Source organism: Lagenorhynchus albirostris, chromosome 5 (genome assembly GCF_949774975.1).
Source record: "Lagenorhynchus albirostris chromosome 5, mLagAlb1.1, whole genome shotgun sequence".
Taxonomy (NCBI): domain Eukaryota; kingdom Metazoa; phylum Chordata; class Mammalia; order Artiodactyla; family Delphinidae; genus Lagenorhynchus; species Lagenorhynchus albirostris.
The window spans coordinates 117,288,725-117,314,705 of NC_083099.1; the positions used below are offsets into that span (position 1 = coordinate 117,288,725).

General features: G+C 37.9%; 1 long non-coding RNA gene across 1 annotated transcript; it reads left to right on the forward strand.

Moving 5' to 3' along the window:
* The first annotated feature begins 3,163 nt into the window (after nucleotides 1-3,163).
* On the forward strand, nucleotides 3,164-25,526 carry LOC132520670 (uncharacterized). The gene is made up of 3 exons (XR_009540594.1): nucleotides 3,164-3,244; nucleotides 11,096-11,180; nucleotides 25,357-25,526. It is a non-coding gene; the product is annotated as an uncharacterized LOC132520670 (long non-coding RNA).
* The last annotated feature ends 455 nt before the right edge of the window (nucleotides 25,527-25,981 follow it).

A 25,981-nucleotide genomic window follows, 5' to 3' on the forward strand; every position in this document is an offset into this window, starting at 1 on the left:
TGGAATCTGAGGCAGGGGCAGGGACTTTCCATGTCTGGCTATGAAATTTGGATTTATTCCTGTGGGTACATGGGAGCCACTGAAGGTGATTAGCTAGAAGAATGTCATGACCAGATTTGCACTTTAGAAAGGTCACCCTGGCTTCCTTCTAGAGGTCTCGAGGGGATGGGGGTTGAAATTAAGGGCTTCTGGGACATACCGTGTCATACGAATGTGAATTTTCTTTCAGAATCAACGAGGTCCATGCATGCATTCATGTAGCAAGTCTTTAATTAAACACCTATTTTCTACAAGGCCCTCAGCTCAACACTGTGGCGAAGACAAAAAGAGTTAAGACAGAGTCACTGCAAAGCTCTCAGCATCCCTCCTGAATACCATGTTTTGGTAAAGTGAGCTTGCTACTGCCTGAATCTCACCAGTGAACTCCCATGCATCGTCTATAACACCCATTTTGTGTATAACTTAATTCCACTATTCTAAAAATTCCTTTTCTGCTGTTTTGAAATGCAACAACTCCAATAAGTTTAATAGCATCTATTCTTCCTCTTTCTTAAGAAATATTTTCAGTGACAATGACATCTCCCCTTGTACTAACCATTTACAAAAACAGTAACAAAATAAAGACCAAAACTTCAGGCTTGTAAATCTGTACAATTTCCTCATCTAGGTGGATGCATTTCCTTCATTTCCAAGAGTGTTCAAAGCGCTACAAGTTAATTTAAAAGAAAAAGGAGCTGGTTGAACGTTCTCACTCTAATTCCACTTGTAGGAAATAAAGAAGGATAGAAATTAGCACCTATCTCAGTGGAGTGTTCTGAGAAATCACTGTGTGAAAAGGCAGAGTGTGATCTCAATCAAAAACTTCTGCAATAAGATTTTGGAACCAAATATAGCCCCTATAAGTAGACTTGGCTTATAAGTGGAAACAATCAATCTTACAGTTAAATTTCTGGGGCTTTTGAGAAAAGAAAATCTAAAATAATCTTCATTCGTATCTTACACTAATTTCTTGAGGTTTTAGAAATTATGACACTTGACTACTATACAATCTTTTCTAAGGGCACTTGTACGAAACAATTTCATTTTCAAAAATTAGAAAAAACTTTTTATAATGAAACAGTTTAAGGGAAAAATGAAAAAAGAAATTGGAAACACAGGTAGTACTGGAAATAAGACCACAAGCTGAACAAAATGGTTATCATACAAGGAACAACAATACAAAGCTAAATGCAGAACTTGTAGCTTGTATATTAATAATGCAAGAACCATATATATTTATTCATAATAATTGACTGGAGCTAATTTGCTGTGGAATGATTGAACCAGAACTAATTGTTGCCCTGTGCATTTTATTTTAACATCATAACCTGATATTATAAAGATTTTCATACTAAAATTTAAAGTGGTCAAAATTCAAGCAGTATTAATGTCTGATTATATATTCATACAATAAATGTATTATGGATACTATAAACAAATTGAATACACAACACTTATGAAATGGTGTTTGATAAAACATATATGTGTATATGTATACCAATTGGCATACATATATATACACCAATTACATAACAAATATTTCAAATCATTTTGGATCACGAGTTTCTATTAGAAGAAGTTTACTCTATGAGGAAAATAGGATTCTGTTCATTTCTTGGAAGAAAGCTTCAAAAATAATAATGGAACCTGAAGAATCTATAAAAATAATATGAAGAAGGGCCTGACAGCTCTTGAGGATGCTTCAAACAGCTTGAATTTTATTTACTTAACCCACCCACAAGGACAGGGAACATTCATTGCTTTCCAGTTTCTTTTCCACAGGAGATTTGGTGCCACAGGACAAATGGAACCAAGACAATGCTAAGAATGGAAAATAAAAATCAAGGAAACGGTAGGAACATAAAAACACTGGTGCTGTTCTTGGTATCTAGACACCTGAACTCAAATCTTGCCACCACTAATAGCTAGCTGCCAGACTTTGAAAATGACAGTCACTTACTCTGGACCTCGATTTACTTACCTGTTAAAGGTAGGTAGTAATATTTGCCCTACACGTTTCACCAATCGTGAATAACAAAGAAAAGCAGTTAGATAAGAAACCTATAAGTGCATCTCAAATTGTAAAGTGCTGAAACTTTGCCGGGTAATAAGTACTATTCTTCCTGGATCCTTCTCTCTCCTTCAGTGGTTTCTTTTTTTAGGTACTGAGAAGACACAGGCTTCTTCAAGAATAACTCATCCAGAACACTGTTGAAACAAATATTTCAAAAACAATTCTTTAATCATTAGAAGAGACATTTTAGCCCGGTTGAGAAAGATCTCTCTTTGATAGTAGTCTATTCAGATATTAGTCTATTCAGATATTCAAAGGTAAGTATGGCCCTTTCCCCATGTTCCAGAAGGCTCAAAGGTTTGTCATTTCAGTAAATCTATAAACCGGTAATTTCTGTTTTATAGAGTTACAGTTTATGGTTTGTGGTCTTTGACATCTGCAGTGCTGATCTCATATATTACAAGCTCCTCGAGCATACAAACTTTCTGTTAGATCAGGCCTTCCAATGTCTACCCTAGAGCCACTAGAGTTATATTAAAACTGAACACTGATGAAATGGCACTCAACTTAAAAGCTTTACTCAGTTCAGGTCAGTGCAATTCAGCAAACATTTATTTAGGGTTAATTCTGAGCTGGGCACTGTTCTAGGTACAGGGCTATTCAATAAGGATTTAGATATAATCTGGGCCCTCCAGGACTCTCACTGCCTATGAGATACTATCCAACTCCACAGGATGGCATTTGGGCCTTAAAAAGAAAATCTGTTGCCAATCTAATAAACTAACCATGTAAAAAGATAGTTTTGAAATAATGGAGAAATTTAATATGGCTAACGATTAGATGGTACTTAATTAACATCAATTTTGTTTGTGATAATGGCATTGTGATTAGGGTAAGACAATGCCCATTTTTTTAGAGATACATAATGAAGTCAGGAGAGATGAACTGATATATGCCTGAGGTATACTTTTTTTTTTTTTTTTTTTTTTTTTTTGTAGTACGCGGGCCTCTCACTGTTGTGGCCTCTCCCATTGCAGAGCACAGGCTCCGGACACGCAGGCTCAGCGGCCATGGCTCACGGGCCCAGCCACTCCGCGGCATGTGGGATCTTCCCGGACCGGGGCACGAACTAGTGTCCCCTGCATTGGCAGGCGGACTCTCAACCACTGCGCCACCAGGGAAGCCCCTGAGGTATACTTTTTTAAAAACTCAGGAAGAAAAGAAAAAAAGAAAAGAAAACAAGGGAGATGAAACAAATGTACCCAAATTTTGAGAATCATTAAATCTAGGTGACAGGCATTTGAGGAATTATTTATTATTCTTTTTCCTTTTATGAATGTTTGGAATCTTTCACATTAAACACATTTAAAAAATTGGTTGCCCAAGCTTCTAGTCTTTTTTGTTCTCCCCTTTTACCTAGGATAAGCCCTAATACTTTCAGCATGGGCTGCACACTGGAATGTGCATCTCAAGTGGTATGTCGTGTCTCCAGTCCAGCGTCCTATTCAAGGTCACCCTTGAAGGTCTCAGGTTGCCTCTGCTGAGAAGCCTTTGTTTAGTGACTCAGACAGAACCAATGATTTCCCCCAGCTCTGGGCACTCCTAGAACTTGACTCATGGTTCTGTTATGGTATTAAAACTATTCCTTGTTCTTTTCTCCTGCTGGAGTGGAAACTCCTTTAGATTAAGCATGTATCTTCATTGGCTTTCTTTCCTTTTACTTATCATGGGGTCTGACACAGAGTCTGCTCTCCATCAAACACGGACCTTAAAAGTGTCTGTGAAATGGGAGAGTTATCAGTCTTCCCAGGACCTAGTGCATAACACACGGTCATTTCGTAACCTCAATAACGATAGCTCCAAAAGTACATTTGGGCAGCTAATCTGTGCAAATTATATTTTGACTGTAGAAATATGGAGTTATGCAAAACTTAAGTGTATTTGTTTAGCTTAACCTAGTTACTGGAGCAATTTAGGAAGCCCCCTCATTCATTTCAGGTATGAGGCATTTGATTTGACCAGAGCCAGCAGGGACTCATTTTGGAGAACACTGCATAACTAGGTCTCATTTTGGTGCAATGTACACTATTACTATCCACAAAGTGCTTTTGATTTACCAGGAAATCTTTTTGACAAAGCTCTTCTCCCTTCAGGGAAGTGTGGATGGAGGTGTTGGTGGTGCAGGACAGAGAAGCAAAAAAGGAGACACTCTCAAAGCAGTAAAATTCTTCTGTGCTGTTATAATGCGATCTAATTAGATTAAGGAGATTTCCTCTTTATATTTACTTTCACAGAGATTGATTCTACAAATTTTTGTAAAAATGTTCTAGAGACAAAACAAACATGTGACACTTTCTAGAGGTGAACTCTCTGTATAAATTTAGACTTTGCTAAAATGACTAGTTATCATGTGATCCAATCTTAATGGGCTTTTAAAAATCAGCAAGAAAAATATATTTTATGAGCTTAACTTGGTTGTTAAAGCCCAATCTTTGTACGTGATTTACTTGGGCACGTGGCATGTGTTTTGAAAAATCAACCTTCTTTGGGAATTGTGCTCTTAAGATATTTGTTCAGAGATGTTCAAGCTGTCAGTTACAAGATGCTTGAACCAGAAATGGGACAGTCTGGGTAAAGTGCAGTCGTTATGTAGCCTTTCTGTGTGTGTATGTTTGACAGTTGTGGTCAAATATATAGGTGTCATCTCCCTCAAGTAATCATTACCATCTATTACCTCAGCTCATCTTAGAGTTCATAATAGTGTTATTTCTCTTAGGAGCAAGTTGAGAGTATAATGTTAAGCTTAATATAGACTTGTTAGCAGGGCTGTTTTGTTTTGTTTTTTTTTCTGTAGTCTAACCATGTGTGCTTGTCCAAAGAAGGTTAGACAGTATTTTATAGTATTTGATCCCAAATTGCGATTTCCAACTTTGCCCACACTGAAGCTGCATCTCCTTTGTTTCTTTCTTTCTTTTCTTTTTTTTTTTTTTTTTTTGCAGTACGCGGGCCTTTCACTGCTGTGGCCTCTCCCGTTGCGGAGCACAGGCTCCGGACACGCAGGTTCAGCGGCCATGGCTCACGGGCCCAGCCGCTCCACAGCATGTGGGATGTTCCCGGACCAGGGCACGAACCCGTGTCCCCTGCATCGGCAGGCGGACTCCCAACCACTGCGCCACCAGGGAAGTCCTCCTTTGTTTCTTTAATCTTCAAAGTAATGATGGTGGCTGATGACATTTGATAAAGAATTCACCTTTTATGGAGCAATTTGTTAAATGAGGATTTTAAAACTTATTATTATAAAACTCAAGGAAAATTACACTATATAAATAATTTTTTTCCAGGCAGAAGCCATTAGTCATGATCAAGAATTCCTTCATACTAAAGACTGAACACGCATAATAAATATACCTGGGGGTTAATTTGCTTTAGGGTAGGAATGAAGCCTTGAGCTCCTGGATGGAATAATGAACCTTTGAGTTTGGAGTCCTTGAGCACCACTATGGGTGTAATGCAGTTGAATCCTTTTGTTACATTTAAACCCCATTTTCTCAGGAATATAAACTGTATATTTGTTATGGGACTTATTTATGGATTTGCATAGTAGGTAATTTTGATTATTCAAATCACTCTTCCTTACTTTTATGGGAAGTACTGTTGGCTGTGCTCTACTTGGTTATGTAAGTTGTGGAATTAAACAGCAGAATTAGCATTCACACTCTCCGTTCATGAATAACATTCTTTTAATAACCGTGCATTTAGACACAGATAGACAGGAGTTTAAATTATTGTTCAAGTTTCTTTTATTGAACAGAATAACATGGAGTCCTCTTTCAAAATTCAATGAAAATCTTAGGAAATATGCCCTCTCTTTTTTATTTTTAATTTTATTTATTTGTTTTTATTTTTTGGCTACGTTGGGTCTTCACTGCTGCACACAGGCTTTCTCTAGTTGCGGCGAGCGGGGATTACTCTTTGTTGCAGTGTGTGCGCTTCTCACTGTGGTGACTTCTCTTGTTGCGGAGCACAGGTTCTAGGTGTGATGGCTTTAGTAGCTGTGGCATGCAGGCTCAGTACTTGTGGCTCGTGGGCTCTAGAGTGCAGGCTCAGTAGTTGTGGCACTTGGTCTTATTTGCTCTGGGACATGTGGGATCTTCCCAGACCAGGGCTCGAATCTATGTCCCCTGCACTGGCAGGTGGATTCTTAACCACTGTGCCACCAGGGAAGTCCAAGAAGTATGCTATTAATATATGATGTAAACTCTGTGTATGGCATCCTTGAGACTATGCAATGAAAATAGTGACAAGTAAACAATAAAACAATGATAAATCAATTTAGCAAAACCAGAAAGCTGAAAGCATTTGATGAAACACAACTCCACAAAGAAACTGTGATGTGCTGACAGAACTCTTATATAAACTTCAATGCTGGAAAGGCAGTTGTCATAGCTGTTCCTGGAAATCTTTTTGAGGTTTCCAGGATGTGTTGCCACTAATTTTTATTTTTTTAATCACCTACTATATTGTGCAACCCGTAACTAGCATTGACTAATTTATATTTTGTTTCCTCTTAAGGCTGACTCAGGTTCAGTTCTTCTCAAAGGGGTTCAATGGGGCAGCATGTAGGAGTCCTATGCAAAGAAGCTTCTAGATGCAGGACAGAGCACAGCCTCAGGAAGGTCACACGGGTCAAGCTGATTACCTCCTCCAGCTCTGGCAAGCAGGGGCTCAGCTGGGTTACCCAAGTTCACAGGAGTTATTGACATTCAGCTGCAGCTCTCACTCATTACTGATCTGCAAGAGACTGTCTGGGCCTCAGGTTAACTCTTCCCTGCCCTGTTTCAAGATTGCAGTGAGATCAAAAAAGAAATTGTAACTTCATCTCAGCTTATTCCTGGTTGTATTGAAGAAATGACCCTTTTAAACCAATACCTAATATACCTCTAACAAGGGAAGGTAAGGATCCATTTAATCATTTTAAAGGTGCTGGATAAAACATAAGTAAATATGTTTGCCCTATATTTGTTCATTATGCAGTGAATGTTTATTTCTGGGGAGGGTGGAGGTAGGATATGTTTTACCTTCCTATCAAGAAGAATTTCCACTTTATCTTTAATAAAGAAAGCCCCATATGATTTTGGAAAAGATAATAGTGGCATTGGTAATTCTGTGTCACTTAAAAGTGCACGTTTCGGGCTTCCCTGGTGGTGCAGTGGTTGAGAGTCCGCCTGCTGATGCAGGGGACACGGGTTCGTGCCCTGGTCCGGGAACATCCCACATGCCGCGGAGCGGCTGGGCCCGTGAGCCATGGCCGCTGAGCCTGCGTGTCCGGAGCCTGTGCTCCGCAACGGGAGAGGCCACAACAGTGAGAGGCCCGTGTACCGCAAAAAAAAAAAAAAAAAAAAAAGTAAACAAGTACACGTTTCCCCTGAGTGGCTCATGTAAAACAACCTCAGGGAAAAACTTCATACCCCATCATCCAAGACGTGAAGTTTCAGGGAAGTTTGGAATCTCTCTGTTAGGTTACAGACTAGGAGCTCTGTGCTAAGCCAGTTCCTTCAGGCTCTGATCTCCTGCTGACACAATATGGTCTTCTAGAAGTGACTTAACCTGTCTCTGCAAACTCATTTGTAAATTGAGAATAACAGTTAATTAATCCATGAAGCATGTCCTTCTGGTAGCAATGGGAAGACTGCCTTACTGTTCAATCCTAGGGCTTCTAAATCAACTTTATCATTGGTAGCCCTCTCTTCACTAGCATTCTACTGGCCGTGGAACACATGTTATACTGAATCCTTGGTTCTCTTTTATTCCTAATTACTCCTGCAAATGGTTGAGGATCTATATAAAACTGAGGCCTATTTTCATTCAACTACTATATTTAACAAAAGAGTATTAAGCTTTCTTTGAGGGCCAAGCATTTGTAAGGCCAAAGCCCTACCCTTAAGGAGCATATTGTTAGCCAGAAGACACAGTGTTACAACACAATGCGGTCAATTCTAGAAAATCCAAATGAATGATTCAGACTCCAGGTGGATTGGGGGAGTTAGGAGTTATCCAGTCTGATTTCTGACTCTGTCAGATGACCTAGCTAACTGCCAAATCATTTGACCTGAGGAAATACAAAAGACTACTTGTATAGATTTTCTCTCTTTCTGTAACATTTGATGTTGTTGTTGACGATTCTCTCTATTATGGAAGTTCTGGGAGCTGTGTCACTTTTAGTGTTTGAATTTAGTGTGAATGAAGTAATTTGGGTGACGCTAGCCCTGAATAATTATTAGCTTTCTACATTTCTACCCCCAGACTCTTTCACTTGGTTTCAGTCTCCCCTCAAGGCTTTAACCATTTTCACAATCTTTAACAATACCCAGCCCTCTTTTGAGCTTCAGCTCCATCTTTGCATTTGCCTGCTCTGTATTTCCCCTCCTGTATCCCAGCGGCATTTTTAACTTAACAAGTCTGTAGCAACATGTTTCCCCAAATAAGCTGTTTCTTCTGACTTCCTTTTTGCTGCATATAGACTGATCATTCACCCAGTTAATTAGCCTCTCAATTTCAGAGTTACCTTGGATTTCTCCTTCGGCTTGACCCACACAATTTCTCTCCCATCAATAGCTCATAAATCTGATTTTCAGACTTTCCCTAATTCATTTGTACACTCCTGTGATCAGGCAGTCTTCTTAAAACAAAACTATCGTTCTTTCGCTCATCTGTCACACCCTTAATGACCACGAGGTAAACTCCAAACTCCTGAATGTTACATGTAGACTTTTATAATTTGGTACCCATTTGCCTTTTGTCAGCCTTATCACTAATGATACCCTCCACTGTCTATAACCATCCTCCAAAGTTATTCCACCCCTGAAATGCTCTGTAGAGTACCGCCTCCTCCCAACTCCACTTGCCTTCTCTATAATCAATATCCTATACTTCTTCAAGAACTAGTTCAGATGACCATGAAACTGTCACTGATTCCTCTTCCAAATAATCTATCTTCTGGTATGTAGCTTTTAAGTTCTATTTTTCTTAAGGAACTTAACATTTACTATGTTATAAAACAAAATTAACTGAGTAAACTTTAAAGAGCTTTTTGGTTTTTTTTCAATGATCCACAATTGGGCAGCGTTCCATCTAGCAAATAGAAAGGATCTCTGAGGAGCTGAAAGACTTTTATAGGCAGAAGTGGGTGGAAGTTACTAGCAAAGAGTAGATTATTTGTGGCAAGGTCACCTTCTTTTAGGAGATGGCAGGAGTTTATCAGAAATATTACCTCACTTGTGCTGACCAGGTCATTTCAGATTGACTTGTTTAATATTCCACTCCTGGGAGAGGGGGAAACTCTAATTAAGTTAGGTATTAAGTTCTGATTTGGTGATGTGGACTTAGCACAAGTGACTCCATTTAGGACCTCTTGTCTCTTTTTTAAACAACTATCAGGACCATAACTACTTATTAATTCACCCTACTTCTAAGTTCTATGAAGACAGAGGAGATCATGTCTTTTTGATGTTTGAGTCTTCCTCAGCACCTAGCACAATGCTTTGTAAATTATCGGTAGTTAATAATATCTATTGTAAAAACAATATGAGGGACTTCCCTGGTGGTGCAGTGGATGAGAATCCGCCTGCCAATGCAGGGGATATGGGTTCGATCCCGGGTCCAGGAAGATCCTACATGCTGCAGAGCAACTAAGCTCGTGCGCCACAACTACTGAGCCTGTGCTCTACAGCCCGTGAGACACAACTACTGAACCCACATGCTACAACTACTGAAGCCTGCATGCCTAGAGCCCATGCCCCTCAACAAGAGAAGCCACCTCAATGAGAAACCTGCGCACTTCAACAATGAGTAACCCCCGCTCACCGCAACTAGAGAAAGCCTGCGCTCAGCAACGAAGACCCAACACAACCAAAAATAAATAAATAGATAAACAAATTTTTAAAAAAATTAAAAAAAACAATATGAATAAAATAGAATTAAAGGCTACCTTTTCCTTAGTAATTTGAAATATTAAAAAATTCTGAACAACAAAACTGTATAAAACTCATTTTAGTTCTTCATTTCCTGCATTCAAATTTCCTCAAGAGGGTCAAGAAAAATCTAAATTTATTTTTTGACCTATAGAGTTAAGGACAACACATGGCTTATAAATGAGGATTGAAATTTAAATGTGAAAAATTAATAATGTCAAGAGTGAATATCCCATTGGATTGCAAGTAGAATAGGAAAAATCAAATAGGATAATCAGACCATTCTCATTTGACTCTCAATAACTAGAAGTAACAAAGTTTTGCTCAGGAATATTAATAGCAATGTTCAAGCAGGACTTTCTATGATTTGATCTATGCAAAAAAAGTAAGAGAAACAAATGAAATAGAAGAAGTTTCTGGAAAACATGGGTAATTTATTATCATATTATGGTGAGATATTTAACAAATTAAATATTAGTAAGTTAAACCATAAAATGAAAATGTTTTATATCTTTATATATAAAAAGAAAGACTAGTTTGTGTGGCTGGTGGTAGAGGGTATGAGAAGGATATGAAGTTATTGAAGAGGATACAAAACTACCTTTTCTAAAAAGAACAGAGACAAATTTGGCAATATGGTAAAATCACTGTTGTGAAAAATACTGTAGAAAGACCTACTACATAGATGCACATTTTTCATACCTGAAAAGAGAAAAGAAGAAAATTGAATTTTGTCTAATAGCTGCTTTTAACCTCTAGAGTTGGGTCTGTCACTCCTCAGTCTTTAGAAATGCATTCTTTTTCTGCCAATGCTCTTGACATAAAATTGTGGGATTCCTATTGGGTATTTTCCTTCCTCTGGCAGTTAAATTTTTATTATTGCTTCTATTCAGAAATGAAGAGTTCCTATTTAAAACTGTTAGAGATCGACATATAGGTGTGAGATAGTGCTACTTATCATGACTCCATGACATGACTTTCCCACGATGGCACTGAACCATTGTTTGTAGTGTCTGGTTGTTTTCTCTCCTATACTTTCACCTGCAGTCTGACCCACGATTTTTCTCAACAGAGGTGACCTCAGAGGAGGCTGATCTGTCTGCCCTCTGGTTTCCCAGAAGATGATAATCATGCTGCAACTGAAATTATCCTTCAAGGTAACTTGAAGTCATCACTTTCTGGACTGCTTGTAGTCACCTCAGTGATGATAAATGCACCCTTAGGTTACATCTTGGAAATCTGGCATCACCCATTCTTCCTACATCTTCATTTCAGCACAGTCAAGTTACAATAAGCATGGCTTCAATGCTGGTATGCAGGAGACTTAATATTAAATCACCTGTGAGCAATTTGTGTTTCAACAAGCCCTCCTGGTGATTTTGAAACATGCTAAGTTTGAGAGCCACTGTTTTAGGTAATTAACAATAAGTGCTGGAACAGACAATCCCCAAATCTCACAACAAAGGCTCATTTCTTGCTCACATCACAGTCCAATATGGGAGAGATAGGTACCCTCTGTCTTGCAGCTAAGACATCTTGAACACTTGGCTTCCAAATTGCTGAGGGAGGGAAAGAAATATTCAAGGGTGCTTGGGAAGGATTTATGGGCCAAGCTTGGGATTGACTTATATCACATCTGCCCACATCTTGTCTGCTAGAGTCTAGTCACTTGATTGCAACATCCAGCCAGGAAGGGTGGGAAAGGTTAACAGTTGGCCACAAGCAGGAGCAGAGAAACATTATATCAATATTACATCCACCAGCAGATAAGTTGTTCTGACTTTTTGTTTTATTATTTTTTTAGCATCCATGGACCCCTGGCACTGAACCATTGCCTTGAAAGCCATCTTCCAACTCGTATTTGACACTTCTACTAGAATAGGGTCTCTTTATTCCTTCCTGAGCTTTATCTCTGAATCAGTTTGTGACCAGGTAGAGCCATAAACATAGACATAGACATACATAGAATAGACAAACAGGCATAAAAACAAAAGGGCTGATTCAAACAGTACTGAAGGGTAGAAATGAAAGAGTATTGTCTCCCAAACCACACTCTTCCCACACCCTTGATCCCATTTCCCCAGAGGACCAATTTTGAACTACATGTGGTTCTTCTGATGTTTGACTTCATAACTCTCAATGAGATCATAAACTCCAATCTTACAGAGGAAAAGCAGGTAAAGTAAACAAATAAAGCAGGGCATAAGGAACACAGGTGGAGGATTGGGGAATGTGGCCAACAGCATAGCACAGGCTCCATCTAAGGGAAACCTGTTTGTCAGCTCTGGCCAATTGCTCCCATGCAGGAATGCAACTTCAGTGTTGCTAGATGCTTCTTCCACGAAAAACTGGAAATATGAATGTTTTGGTTAAGTTTTTAAATTTTTATAAACATTATATAGGCAATAAGCAAAAAAAAAGATCTCTTTTGCAGAATTAGCTTGTGGGCTACCAATTTGCAATTCCTACACTAAACCATACATTCATACCTCAATTTTACATTAATGCCCATGTTTAACAATTGTAACTCACCAAATTTACAACTTAGACTATCTCTCTACATTTTCATATGGAGAGTGATGAGTGTGCTGCTATACTCTCTCTTTATTTCTGGTTGATTTCCACCCCCTTAATTTTTGATAAGTCACGTCATTACCAAACTTTGTGTTTATTCATCAAAGTTGACATTCATTAGCTCCTTATGTCCCATTATTAAGATAAGAAAATTAGTTCTTCTCCATGTCTTTCCTCCTCCTTTTCCTGATATTTACTTGGCTCTGTTAGCTGTGCCATTATTTTTACATTGACCAGATTCATACTATTTAAATTGTGTATTACCATTATAACTTATTTAATTTATTCTTTTACATCTTTATTGGAGTATAATTGCTTCACAATGGTGTGTTAGTTTCTGCTTTATAACAAAGTAAATCAGTTATACATATACATACATCCCCATATCTCCTTCCTCTTGCGTCTCCCTCATACCCTCCCTATCCCACCCCTCTAGGTGGTCACAAAGCACTGAGATGATCTCCCTGTGCTATGCAGCTGCTTCCCACTAGCTATCTATTTAACATTTGGTAGTATATATAAGTCCATGCCAATCTCTCACTTCGTCCCAGCTTACCCTTCCCCCTCCCCGTGTCCTCAAGTCCATTCTCTAGGTGTGTGTCTTTATTCCTGTCCTGACCCTAGGTTCTTCAGAACCAATTTTTTTTTCTTTTTAGATTCCATGTATATGTGTTAGCATATGGTATTTGTTTTTCTCTTTCTGACTTACTTCACTATGTATGACAGACTCTAGGTTCATCTACCCCACTACAAATAACTCAATTTCATTTCTTTTTCTGGCTGAGTAAATTCCATTGTGTATATGTACCACATCTTCTTTATCTATTCATCTGTCGATGGACACTTAGGTTGCTTAAATGTCCTGGCTGTTGTAAATAGAGCTGCAATGAACATTGTGGTACATGACTCTTTTTGAATTATGGTTTTCTCAGGGTATATGCCCAATAGTGGGATTGCTGGGTCATATCGTAGCTTTAATTTTAATTTCTTTAAGGAACCTCCATACTATTCTCGATAGTGGCTGTATCAATTTACATTCCCACCAGCAGTGCAAGAGGGTTCCCTTTTCTCCACACCCTCTCCAGCATGTATTGTTTGTAGATTTTTTGATGATGGCCACTCTGACTGATGTGAGGTGATAGTTCATTGTAGTTTTGACTTGTATTTCTCTAATGATTAGTGATGTTGAGCATCGTTTCATGTGTTTTCTGGCAATCTGTTTATCTTCTTTGGAGAAATGTCTATTTAGGTCTTCTGCCCATTTTTGGATTGGGTTGTTTATTTTTTGATATGGAGCTGAATGAGCTGCTTGTAAATTTTGGAAATGAATCCTTTGTCACTTGCTTCATTTGCAAATATTTTCTCTCATTCTGAGTGTTGTGTTTTCATCTTGTTTAGGGTTTCCTTTGCTCTGCAAAAGTTTTAAGTTTCATTAGGTCCCATTTGTTTATTTTTGTTTTTATTTCCATTTCTCTAGGAGGTGGGTCAAAAAGGATCTTCCTGTGATTTATGTCAAAGAGTGTTCTGCCTATGTGTTCCTCTGAGAGTTTTATAGTGTCTGGCCTTACGTTTAGTTCTTTAATGCATTTTGAGTTTATTTTTGAGTATGGTGTTAGGAAGTGTTCTAATTTCATTGTTTTACATGTAGCTGTCCAGTTTTCCCAGCACCACTTATTGAAGAGGCTGTCTTTTCTCCATTGTATATTCTTGCCTCCTTTATCAAAAATAAGGTGACCTTATGTGCATGGGTTTATCTCTGGGCTTTCTATCCTGTTCCATTGATCTATATTTCTGTTTTTGTGCCAGTACCATATTGTCTTGATTACTGTAGCTTTGTAGTATAGTCTGAAGTCCAGGAGCCTAATTCCTCCAACTTTGTTTTTCCTTCTCAAGTTTGCTTTGGCTATTCGGGGTCTTTTGTGTTTCCATACAAATTGTGAAATTTTTTGTTCTAGTTCTGTGAAAAATGCCATGAGTAACTTGATAGGGATTGCATTGAATCTGTAGATTGCTTTGGGTAGTATAGTCATTTTCAAAATGTTGATTCTTCCAATCCAAGAACATGGTATATCTCTCCATCTGTTTGTATCACCTTTAATTTCTTTCATCAGTGTCTTATAGCTTTCTGCATACAGGTCTTCTGTCTCCTTAGGTAGGTTTATTCCTAGGTATCTTATTCTTTTTGTTGTAGTGGTAAATGGGAGTGTTTCCTTAATTTCCTTTTTAGATTTTTCATCATTAGTGCATAAGACTGCAAGAGATTTCTGTGCATTAATTTTGTATCCTGCTACTTTACCAAATTCATTGATTAGCTCTAGTAGTTTTCTGGTAGCATCTTTAGGATTCTCTATGTATAGTATCATGTCATCTGCAAACAGTGACAGCTTTACTTCTTCTTTTCTGATTTGGATTCCTTTTTTTCTTTTTCTTCTCTGATTGCTGTGGTTAAAACTTCCAAAACTATGTTGAATAATAGTTGTGAGAGTGGACACCCTTGTCTTGTCCCTGATCCTAGAGGAAATGGTTTCAGTTTTTTACCATTGAGAATGATATTGACTGTGGATTTGTCATATATTGCCTTTATTATGTTGAGGTAAGTTCCCTCTGTGCCTACTTTCTGGCGAGTTTTTATCATAAATGGGTGTTGAATTTTGTCAAAAGCTTTTTCTGCATCTATTGAGATGATCATGTGGTTTTTCTCCTTCAATTTGTTAATATGGTGTATCACATTGATTGATTTGTGTATATTGAAGAATCCTTGCATTCCTGGGATAAACATCACTTGATCATGGTGTATGATCCTTTTAGTGTGCTGCTGGATTCTGTTTGCTAGTATTTTGTTGAGGAGTTTTACATCTATGTTCATCAGTGATATTGGCCTGTAGTTTTCTTTCTTTGTGACATCTTTGTCTGGTTTTGGTGTCAGGGTGATGGTGACCTCGTAGAATGAGTTTGGGAGTGTTCCTTCCTCTGCTATATTTTGGAAGAATTTGAGAAGGGTAGGTGTTAGCTCTTCTCTAACTGTTTTATAGAGTTTGGCTGTGAAGCCATCTGGTCCTGGGCTTTTGTTTGTTGGAAGATTTTTAATCACAGTTTGAATTTTGGTGCTTGTGATTGGTCTGTTTCTATTTTCTATTTATTCCTGGTTCAGTCTCAGAAGTTTGAGCTTTTCTAAAAATTTGTCCATTTCTTGCAGGTTGTCCATTTTATTAGCATATAGTTTCTTGTAGTAATCTCTCATGATCATTTGTATTTCAGCAGTGTCAGTTGTTACTTCTCCTTTTTCATTTCTCATTCTACTGGTTTGAGTATTCTCCCTTTTTTTCTTGATGAGTCTGGCTAATGGTTTATCAGTTTTGTTTATCTTCTCAAAGGACCAGGTTTAACTTTTATTGATCTTTGCTATTTTTCCCTTCATTTCTTTTTTTCATTTATTTCTGATCTGATCTTTATGATTTCTTCTGCTAATTTTGGTTTTTATTGTTGTTGTTCTTCTTCTTTCTCTAATTGCTTTAGGTGGAAGTTTACATTGTTTATTTGAGATGTTTCTTGTTTCTTGTGGTAAGATTGTATTGCTATAAACTTCCCTCTTAGAACTGCTTTTTCTGTATCCCATAGGTTTTGGGTTGTCGTGTTTTCATTATCATTTGTTTCTAGGTATTTTTTTGTTTCCTCTTTGATTTCTTCAGTGACCTCTTAGTTCTTTACTAGTGTATTGTTTAGCCTCCATGTATTTGTATTTTTTACAGATTTTTTTCTGTAATTGATATCTAGTCTCATAGCATTGTGGTCGGAAAAGATACTTGATATGATTTCAATTTTCTTAAATTTACCAAGGCTTGATTTGTGAGTCAAGATATGATCTATCCTGGAGAATGTTCCATGAGCACTTGAAAAGAAAGTGTATTCTGTTGTTTTTGAAAGGAGTGTTGTATAAATATCTATCTTGTTTAATGTATCATTTAAAGCTTGTCCTTCCTTATATATTTTCATTTTGGATGATCTGTCCATTGGTGAAAGTGGGGTGTTAAAATCCCCTACTATGATTGTGTTACTGTCGATTTCCCCCTTTATGGCTGTTAGCATTTGCCTTATGTATTGAGGTGTTCCTATGTTGGGTGCATAAATATTTACAATTGTTTTATCTTCTTCTTGGATTGATCCCTTGATTATTACATAGTGTCCTTCTTTGTTTCTTGTCATAGTCTTTATTTTAAAGTCTATTTTGTCTGATATGAGAATTGCTGCTCCAGCTTTCTTTTGATTTCCATTTGCATGGAATATCTTTTTCCAACCCCTCACTTTCAATCTGTATGTGTTCCTAGGTCTGAAGTGGGTCTCTTGTAGACAGCATATATACAGGTCTTGTTTTTGTATCCATTCAGCCAGTCTATGTCTTTTGGTTTGAGCATTTAATTCATTTACATTTAAGGTAATTATCAATATGTATGTTCCTATTACCATTTTGTTAATTATTTGGATTTTGTTATTGTAGGTCTTTTCCTTCTCTTGTGTTTCCTCCCTAGAGAAGTTCCTTTAGCCTTTGTTGTAAAGCTGGTTTGGTGGTGCTGAATTCTCTTAGCTTTTGCTCGTCTGTTAAGGTTTAAATTCCTTCATCATATCTGAATGAGATCGTTGCTGGGTAGAGTAATCTTGGTTGTAGATTTTTCCCTTTCATCACTTTAAATGTGTCCTGCCACTCCCTTCTGGCTTGTAGTTACTGCTGAAAGATCAGCTGTCAACCTTATGGGGATTCCTTTCTATGTTACTTTGTGTTTTTCCCTTGCTGCTTTTAATATTTTTTCTTTGTATTTAATTTTTGATAGTTTGATTAATATGAGTCTTGGCATGTTTCTCCTTGGATTTATCCTGTATTGGACTCTATGCACTTCCTGGACTTGTTTGACTATTTCCTTTCCCATATTAGGAAAGTTTTCAAATATAGTCTCTTCAAGTATTTTCTCAGTCCCTCTCTTTTTCTCTTCTTCTGGGACCCCTATATTTTGAATGTCATTGCGTTTAATGTCCCAGAGGTCTGTGAGACTGTCCTCAATTCTTTTCATTCTTTTTCCTTTATTCTGCTCTGCAGAAGTTATTTTCACTATTTTATCTTCCAGGTCACTTATACGTTCTTCTGCCTCAGTTATTCTGCTATTGATTCCTTCTAGAGAATTTTTAATTTCATTTATTGTATGCTGTTCATCATTGTTTGTTTGCTCATTATTTCTTCTAGGTCTTTGTTAAATGTTTCTTGTATTTTCTCCATTCATTTCCAAGATTTTGGATCATCTTTACTATCATTAGTCTGAATTCTTTTTCAGGTAGACTGCCTATTTCCTCTTCATTTATTTGTTCTGGGTTTTTTTTTTACCTTGCTCCTTCATCTGCTGTGTGTTTCTCTGTCTTCTCATTTTGCTTAACTTACTGTGTTTGGGTCTCCTTTTCACAGGCTGTGCAGGTTCATAGTTCCCATTGTTTTTGGTGTCTGCCCCCAGTGGCTAATGTTGATTCAGTGGGCTGTGTAGGTTTCCTGGTGGAGGGGACTAGTGCCTGTATTTTGGTGGGTGAAGATGGATCTTGTCTTTCTGGTGGGTACGACCATGTCCGGTGGTGTGTTTTGGGGTGTCTGTGACCTTATTATGATTTTAGGCAGCCTTTCTGCTAATGGGTGTGGTTGTGTTCCTGTCTTGCTAATTGTTTGACATAAGGTGTGCAGCACTGTAGCTTGCTCGTCATTGAGTGGAGCTGGGTCTTAGAGTTGAGATGGAGATCTCTGCTAGAGCTTTCACCGTTTGATATTATGTGGAGCCAGGAGGTCTCTGGTGGACCAATGTCCTGAACTTGGCTCTCCCACCTCAGAGGCACAGGCCTGACACCCAGCCGGAGCACCAAGACCCTGTCATCTACAAGTTATTTGATTAGTAGAAGATAGAATATGGAATCCAGATATTGTATCTTCCAGATGGAGGTGATGGTAAAGCAGTCTCCAGTGTCTTTTTCATTCACCCTCCTTTCAGCTTCCTTCTCTTACCATTAAAATTAAGTATATATTTAACCCTTTATCTATATTTTATATTCTAAAATTCAGAACAAATAAATGTTTTCAATATTATAATTACAGTAATTATTAATCACCATAGAACTAGGGAGAATATTATAATCCTACTTCACTAAACCTTGTCCAGGTGACAAGTGACATTCCAAGAGTGGAAGTCATGGAGCTCTCTTTCCTTCCACACCACGAGGAGCTCAAAATCGTCCCACGTTGCACTTTTCTTCATATTTGGTCAATGCTTCCTCATGTAAGTCTTTGCTTTTTCATGAGTTTCCAATCTTCTTTTAATTGTCTTTTTTGGAAGAAGCAGCTTAGGCTTTTATTTTAGCCTCAGGATAATCCTGCCTTTTAAGTATATTATATGTGGAGGTTAATCCATTTGTTCTTGAAAACATTGTGGTTAGAACCCTCGATATTTGCGTTTCAGTTTTGACCATTTTTCTTCTCACATGCCACAGAGCCTATTACTCTTGGGTACACTCTTAGATCCTATGGCTTCTCTTTCTTCCATGCCTTTTTTGTTGGTTTGAAGAGAAACTACAATTTTTTTAAAGAAGTGGTAAGTAAAGATAATTCATTTTGTGTTCAAAAATGTCTTCATTTTATACCCTCACATTTTTGTTACCCTCAGACTGAGAACTCTAAAGGAGATATCTAGTTCTTGTTGGTGTCTAGGTATGAATTTCTCATCATGTACCCAGTTGGCATTTGGGCATTTCTTTAACTCCCATGACTTTGCTCCTCCTCATTCCCCTCTGACTTCTTCCATTTTCTCCTGCTGAATTTGTGTTTCTATTTTTTTTTTTTCTTTTTTGGGACTTTCAGATAGGGATATGGACACTCCTGATGAATTCTCCATGTCTCTTAATTTTTCTTTAATATATATATTAAAGTAATGATATATTAAATATATATAATATAAAGTATCCTATATTAAAGTTATAATTATATTTTATATATATTAAAATTTTTCTTTTATATTTATGTAAATATATTTTATACATATATAAAGTTATATATATTAATTACATATATATTTAGTTAAACAAGCCCATTAGACTGAGGTGGTTTTAACATCTTGGTGGCCTCTGTAAACAAACCAAAACCTAAGCCAGAGTCAATGCTTTTGAATCTGAGAAAAGGAAACTTGAGGACAGTTAATGACAAACATCCAACTAGGCTTTCCCAAATAAGGTAATTCCTTAAGGTATAGCCAATCAAATAATTTTTTGTTCTGCTTTTCTGTCTTCTCTATAAAAGCCTTTCCCCAGCTTGTCAGTGGAGTGTTCTTAACTCCTTTCTGTCTGGTGCCGCCCAGCTTGAATCAATGTGTTCCCAAATAAAGTCTTGTAAATTGTAATGTGGTCAGTTTATCCTTTAACATATATACTTAGTCTTTAGGGGTCTGGCTTTATGTTCTCGATTAAGATCATTTTCACTCATATTACAGCACTTTAATAAATTTCTAAAAATTTGCCAGTCATATCTAATTTCCAAGAATGCTCATTTTCTAATTGCTCCTTTTCCACAGTAATTTCTTCCTGAATGTGAGATTTTTTTCGTGGATAACATTTTTTTTAATTAATTAATTTAACTTATTTACTTTTGGCTGCATTGGGTCTTCATTGCTGCGAGTGGGCTTTCTCTATTTGCAGCGAGTGGAGGCTACTCTTTGTTGCAGTGCATGGGCTTCTCATTGTGGTGGCTTCTCTTGTTGTGGAGCATGGGCTCTAGGTGCATGGGCTTCATTAGTTGTGATGCATGGGCTCAGTAGTTGTGGCGCATGGGCTTAGTTGTTCTGTGGCACATGGGAGCTTCCTGGACCAGGGCTCAAACCCATGTCTCCTGTATTAGCAGGCAGATTTTTAACCACTGTGCCACCAAGGAAGCCCTGTGTGTAACATACTTTTGAATGTCTCTGAAGAGACTAATTATAATTCTGTTTAGTAAATTATGTGTGTTCTCTGGTATCACTTGTTCTGTTTGTTCATCTTATTACTTTTTTTGACCCTCTAGTTTTCCTCAAGTGAATGACATTCTTTTGTTGTCTACTTAATGTTGTGAATAAAAGACTCCATTAATGAGTGTAAATAACAGGGATGGGTTTTCTCTGCCAGGAACTGCTTGTATAAAGAACAGCAGATGTACTTTACTGTGTAGAGGAGAGGGGTAGGCAGGCAGACCTTCTCCTCCCCACTCCTAGGAAAAAAAAGTAATGAGAATTAGGGGAGTAACTCCCACCGAAGACCCTAGTTCTCTCTTGTCAGAGTTAGTTTCCATAGAAAGTAATTTCCTGACAACTGTCTCTTGATTGTCCTATGGCTGTATAATCTCAGATGTAATCCCAACCTCTGTGTGCCTTGCTCCATGGAGCAGAAACCTTATTTCTCAGCTTCCCTTGACAATTGGCCAGGTTCAGCCAATGGGAAGCACAGGGAGAAGACTGGAGTGAGGCAAGAAGAGAGAAGCCAGGGTATTTCTCCCTGTCTTATGTCCCAGGCAGCAGCAGTGTCCTGGGCAGCATTTCAAGAACTGTAGTGTTTCCTCCATACCTCTCCTGCCAATCCATCCTTTCCTCTGTGGTCTCAGGTTCTAGTGGGCAGGCTTACCATTGTTTCATCTGCTGCTGAACAGCTGTGACTTTGAGCTCTGGTAACACTAATTTGGTCCCTCTAGCCCATAGGGGTGATAGAAGCCTACTTCTTTTGCTAATCTTTGGGTTGCATCACCATGTCAAGTCCTTGGGCATCCCCAGTTCTCCCCAACATCAAGATAACACATTCTCTATAGTGATTGGTTTCTTCTGGTTTGGGATACCTATAAAGGTTTTTGTTTTCCCAGTTGGACCCTGTCTGACACAGTTCCACTGCCCATTCCTTCTCTTTAATTTGCTGGTTCTTAGCTTAGAATTTCTCCATATTTTCTCCTAGAAGAAGGGCCTTCCCTGGATTGACACATTCTTCAGTGAGTGTACATTCTGTTGAGTGTATGATTTCCTCCATCCTAGGGGTGCACTTCCTTGTGACCCCCATCTGCTTTCATTTTCTTCTTTGTCCACCCTCTTACCCTCCATCACCTCCTTTTATGATGTTGTTATCAATTTATTCTCTTTTGAACACTTTTATTGTCATTTCAATGGCATTTTGGAAGAACAAGAAGATGAATGTGTACACTCAGTTTATTGCCTAGTCACAGGAGTTTTTGGTCAGCTACTTTTGAGGGGTTGTCTTAAGAAAAAAGGAAACTTGGCAAATTTTGAGAGTGATTTTATTTTTACAAATGTATTTATATTAAAAAACAATGAGTCAAAAATGTTATTTCTGTCTTTAAAGGCTGGAGGCTAATTATTTTGCACTAGGCAATATTAGGGAAGAATTCGGTAAGCATTTTCTGATTTACCCATTCATCCAAGTCCAATTACATCCTTAGATCAGCAGCTCCTCCAATGTGGCGTTTCTGTGTATTGGAGACTCCTCTCTCAAGGTTACATGGTCTAATCAGTTATTCTGTGAACACACCAAAACTATTCAATTTGCTAATTTGGTCCTGCAGTGATATGGGTATGTCCCTTTCATTTAACCATTCTGTTATGACACAAACATGACTATAATGTAATAAGAAAAGACATTCCCTCTGCTGATTTTCTTTAGTTTTAGTTACATTGAGCTGAAAGCATCTCTCTATTTGGAAAAGTGGAGATAATTACATAACAATCAGGTAAGGTGTGGATTCAATCATCTGTAATGATTTTATAGTGCCTAGGAAATAATGGTCTAAATTTTTAGGATTGAATCTACCACAAATTCATTGAGGAATCGACTCCTCAATATTGTGTTTTGAATATCTAATAAAAATGTAACATACAGACACTCTGACTGGCTTAAATGTAAGGAAAAATATGGATAAGAATATGTGTGAAATGGACAATTATTGGGGTATCTGCTCAATTGACACTCCCCCCCTCTTCTCTGAGAAATTCACCCCTACATATCTCTAGCTTCTCTTTGTTTGTTGCAAGACCTTTGTCTATTGCAAAAGTAGTAGACTTTGACTACTACTATTGAATTGCCCAGAGTTTACACCTGATCACGCTGAGCCAATCAAATTCTTTCTCCAAGGAATTGATACTCAGAGTCATCTAGTTCATCTCTAAACATGGCTAGAGATGTACAATGTGAAAAAAGTCCCTGGATGTTGGACAGCTACCCATCTCCCACCATGTAGAAACAGAAACAGATAACAAAGAAGAATGATGGAAACAGGCAAAGAGAATCATAGAGATGAGAGACTATGTACAGAAAGGTTGAGAGAAGTTTTGAGAGAGAGAGACAGAGATAGAGGGAGAGAGAGATTGAGAGTCACTGCCACGGTTTCTAACAGCTTTTATTAATGATTCCAATCCCTTTAAAGGTGTGGAGTTGATGAGACACTCTTCAATTCCTATATCAAAATCTCCTTTTTGCTTAAGCTGGGTTTAGATGGTCTGCTACTTGCCACCAAAGAGCCTAAAATAAAACAGAACACACAGCAGAATGGAGAGACTGTTTACTGCCAAGTACATGAATAAAAGAGATGCAAAGACTGCTGGGTTTAAATCTGTGGAAAAAGAACAAATTAGCTGTGTTTAACTCTTTTGCTTTGATTCTGAGTTGGTTTCCACTGATTTTTTTTTCTTTATTAATACATAAGAAATGTCTCTTCAACAAATCTCATAATAAGTCTTCAGCAAGAACCTAATTCCCGAATGTTTAGAAGATTTACTTCATTTGGTTGAAGTGCTATAAAGTTATTATATTTTCTGTAATATAAATCAGCTTTGATAAAAACAGAGAGTTTTGATAAAACTCATTAAATAAATTTGAATGAGCTTTGTAGAATCTAGCACAATGTCTGGTAAATTGTATAAAGCTTGTTAAAAGTTAGCTCATGCTCCCTTTCTTTCTTAAACTAAAAACAAAATTTCATTGACAAATTGTTTCATTTACTCAGGAGACATTTGAATACCAAGAACCATACCAAGTCCTGGGGCTATAGAAACCTTAAACTCTGGAAAAAAATCCAGTTAGAAATGCAGAGGAGACACACTGAGACAAATATTTTCAGTACTACCTGCTAAGGACTGTAATACAGGGATGACTAGAAATCTACAGGGGCACAGAGAAGGAGCAACTGCTTGGCTGTTAAGACAATGGTGGCAAATTTGCCAGTTTTGCCCTCAAAGAAATTATTTAAATTCTATAGCCCCCAATTTATTACTTGTAACATGAGGTTTACAAGAATTTTCTCTTTTGTTTTTGTCATGGTTAAAGGAGGTTAAAAAAATAATAGTACTTCAGGAGTACCAGTATTATCTGCAGAAGTTAAGGAAAAGCCACAACGAAGAGGTGAGATATAACCCGAGTCAAAAAATGTTTAGTTAGAGGTACAAGTTTTCCCAGGGAAGGGTACTGTAGAAAGAGAAAACAATACATATAAGAGAATATCCTACCCATATCCTGGGTAAATTGTCTTCAGGCAGTAGGGAAAAGCTTTTGTGTGGACCAGTAGAGAATGTTTTGGAAAGGAGTGGTTGGAGAAACAGGTTGGGGCTCAGTTTGGAAGAGCCATGTATGGAGATGGGATTTTATTCTGTAGGTATTTAAGAAGTCAACAGACATTTTAAAGCATGAGCATGGTAATCTGGGGGAGGAAAACTGTTTTCCTTCTACTTATCTTAGGTTCATTGGCTGATGCCTTGTAAATCAGACTCACAAAAGCCGATTAATAAGAGAATAACAAACAGAAGTTTTTAACATGTGCATAGTACATACACATAGAAGTACCCAGTGATGACTAACACATAAAGGGTGATTAGAACTTGGGCTTACATGTCACCTTAAGAAAAGAATAATAAATTTTTAGAGAAATGGTAAGACAGAGGAAAAGGACATTGAGTATCTGGGGGGCAAGTTCTGAAGATAAATATATGGGGGAAACTAATGGAAGATAAGGGTTATTTAGTAAAAATTTGTTACATAGGTTTCTCTGGTGCTGTCTTTAGACTGGTAAGGGTCTAGAGTTGTCTCTGGTGATTAACTTCTGTCTTTCTGGTAGAGAGGGGAGGGGAGACACCTTTACAAATTTACGTCCTGCTTAGACAAATAGGGGGAGGGTAGAGAGCTTTTTCTTAATTGTCTTTAGCTCAAAATAATCATTATGCCTAAGTGTCATATTCTGCTACAATTTGACAATGCCTAAGTGTCATATTCTGCTACAATTTGACAATCAAATTTGTTTTTAGGTTGATAAGCTGCAGGATTTGTGGAGAAAGCACTAAAAGGAGGAAGGGAAGAAGTCCAGTCTGGAATTAAGATAATAATGCATCTATACTTTGTGTTTGTTTCTTAGGGACCATTCATTCTCAAGACTGCAAAGGCTAATGATGATTGCTGTGGGAAAATGAAACAGAGCAGGACTCTGTGGAACCCTCCCCAGTACAAATCCTTTCCATGTCCCTGTTTCTTGTTTGTAGGAAATAGGTCTCATTCAGTCTCCTTGATCTTCCCTGAGTTCCAAAGGGTGGCTTCAAACAGTTGTTAATCAGAAAAGGGAGGGAATGCAGAAACAAGGGAGAAACAGTCAAGAAACAATAGTACAATCATGGGGCAGCATCCTGGTTCCTCCTCAAGGAATATGCATAACAATATCTTTGAATTCTTCTGCAGGAACTAAGGCCCCCACCCAGGTTAAGGATGGTAACTTCAGACTGGGTACAAGATTCCTGGAGCACCACCCTGTTACCTCACAACCAACAAATCAGAAGACAGTCACACACCTTGCAGCCCTCATCCCAGATTCTCTCTGTAAAAACTCGTCCCCCAAAAACTATCAGGGACTTCCGTTTTTTCTTTTTTTTTTTTTGAGCATGAACTGCACATTCTCCTTGCTTGGCCTTGCAATAAACCTTTCTCTGCTCCAAATTCCAGCGTTTAGGTTTGTTTGGCCTCACTGTGTGTTGGGCACATGAACTTGTGTTCGGTAACAAAAATATTCCCTTCCCAAAAGTGTTCATGGATTTAAAGATTATCTTGAAGACAGAAGAGCAGAAACCTGTGGGCTAAAATACAAAGCAAGAAAGAGAAATATAAAGTATTTTTAAATGTGTAGGAAAATTACAATGCAGATGGATAATGTTACTTAATGAATGTGAGGCAGGAAGAGGGCAGGACACAACCTTTAAAAGACTGACAGCCGGGCTTCCCTGGTGGCGCAGTGGTTGGGAGTCCGCCTGCCGATGCAGGGGATGCAGGTTTGTGCCCCCGCCCGGGAAGATCCCACATGCGGCAGAGC